Source organism: Schistocerca piceifrons, unplaced genomic scaffold, assembly GCF_021461385.2.
Source record: "Schistocerca piceifrons isolate TAMUIC-IGC-003096 unplaced genomic scaffold, iqSchPice1.1 HiC_scaffold_678, whole genome shotgun sequence".
NCBI classification, from domain to species: Eukaryota; Metazoa; Arthropoda; class Insecta; order Orthoptera; family Acrididae; genus Schistocerca; species Schistocerca piceifrons.
The window spans coordinates 12,501-15,000 of NW_025728924.1; positions in this window are offsets into that span (position 1 = coordinate 12,501).

The following is a 2,500-nucleotide window of genomic DNA, read 5'->3' on the forward strand; positions in this document are numbered from 1 at the left end:
ACGCTTTCGGTGCGACCACCCGTGCTCCCAACTGAGCTTGCCGCTGCCGACAGAGGCCCGGGAGCGTGCTGTCGTGGCATTGCCGGCGGGAGACAACACGCGCCACCTACGGTGACCGGCAGCTCCAACGCCAGCGCCACAGAAGGACAAAAGCCCCACTTGGGTGCCGAAGCGAACTCTCCCAGCACAGCGCACGCGCCAACACATCCGCACAGCTGCGATACAAACCACCAGCGAGAACCGCTGGGGCGACCGAGCAGCAGACGGCGTCGCGGCGCCGAGCGCCGGGCGGCGGCGCATCCTCAACGCACACAGTCCTCAATCGGACCAGCACACTGAAGATGTCCACCGCGCTTCGCACCGGGCCCGCGAGGACCTACTTTGGCCGCACGGCGCCGCGCGCAGGGTGCGCCGGCGCGCAGCTGCGACGCCTGCCGCGTCCGTCGGCCGGCGCGCCTGCCACTGGCCGCCCCCACCAGCCGGCTGTAGCGCGTGCGCCCACGCACCGCGCGGCCAGCACGCCGGGAGGCGCCCCCTCACCGGCCGGGGACGGTCCCACCCAGCCACCGCCGCGTATCGCTTCACACCCAGATGCCGTTCAGTTTCGTCGGCATGGTGGGTATCGCTGGAACAACCGGTTAGTACCTCAACCTATCGTCGCCATCACCGATTCACCCCTAGCGAGAACAACCGCACCACAACAGGTTACCATTTGTTCATTTGCGTAACTTCACCAGAAAACGCAGGCGTCCATCGCCATTTGCAACTTCAACGATTATTGCATGCCTGTGTCAGGTGTCACGCCACACTACGTCTGCCCACATACACGCAACAAAATGTGCACGCCTAGACAATACGTGGAAGGTGGCCCCCGTACGTATGCGATGTCCATTGCTCGAACGACTGTCAACCGGCCTCTGTAGCATGTCGCAGATATGGAACGCGGTGCACCATGCCATCACGGTGTGTGAGGAGAGACGACTAGGTCCGAATACATCAACAGACAGCTCATGCTGATCGCCATCCACGGCGTCCGTTCCTCCCACACGTCTCTATGGCGTACCACACTGCAATCCAGCTCTCATAGGGAGACGACACGTAGCTGCGTGCACAATATTTGCACTGTATGGTCCGCCGTTTTTGGGCGCAGTCGTTGTGCGGTCACACATGTGCCACGATGTATCATTCAGTACATAAGGACGAATGTGCAGTACAGATTGTGGTTCACGCGTACGACATCAGCGGACAGTTGACACAGGCCGCACCACAACGTAGCCTGAGTACGTCGCATGCGAAGGGCATTGAACATGCAAACTTCTCACCAACCAGCTTGCGAAGGCAGGGGGCAAGGTGGGGACGTGGGGAGGGGCGGCATGTACGTCCTGCTGCCATCCACATTACAGTGTACAGCAGGAGCATGTGGAAAGTGAGCAAGACTTGCAAGGTGTTTAACATGAAGCGATACACAGGGGTGCGGGCAGTGCGAGTAGCGAACTATATTGCGAGGGTTGCGGGTGGGCAACACTACAGTAATTGAACGAGTCGTATAACAATTACAGAGCAGGTTTAGGCGACAACGTGGGTTACGTTAAGGCGACAACATGGGTTAGGTTAAGGCACAACATGGGTTAGGTTAAGGCACAACATGGGTTAGGTTAAGGCACAACATGGGTTAGGTTAAGGCACAACATGGGTTAGGTTAAGGCACAACATGGGTTAGGTTAAGGCACAACATGGGTTAGGTTAAGGCACAACATGGGTTAGGTTAAGGCACAACATGGGTTAGGTTGAGGCACAACATGGGTTAGGTTGAGGCACAACATGGGTTAGGTTGAGGCACAACATGGGTTAGGTTGAGGCACAACATGGGTTAGGTTGAGGCACAACATGGGTTAGGTTGAGGTACAACATGGGTTAGGTTAAGGTACAACATGGGTTAGGTTAAGGTACAACATGGGTTAGGTTAAGGTACAACATGGGTTAGGTTAAGGTACAACATGGGTTAGGTTAAGGTACAACATGGGTTAGGTTAAGGTACAACATAGGTTAGGTTAAGGTACAACATAGGTTAGGTTAAGGTACAACATAGGTTAGGTTAAGGTACAACATAGGTTAGGTTAAGGTACAACATAGGTTAGGTTAAGGTACAACATAGGTTAGGTTAGGTTAGGTTAGGTTACACGTTGTTGTACGGAAAGGTGTAGGGGGGGGGGGGGCGGGGGCGGCAGGTTCGTTGATAGTGATTATAGTAAGTGAATGCTTGTGACATGATCAGATTTGTCACGTCAGGATGCACCTTTGGCTTATTAGAGGCGGCGCTCCAATTCTATGCTTGTGTGAGACCTGTGTCTTTGACTCATGTCATTGTTTGTGCGCTGTGACAGGAGGTACTATTGTGATGTTGGGTGCACCGTTGTATAGGACATGTGTGGGTGTTGGTGCCTGGTCTGCGCAATGGTGGATGTCGAAAGGCTGGGATATTGTATTTTCCGCACGGACC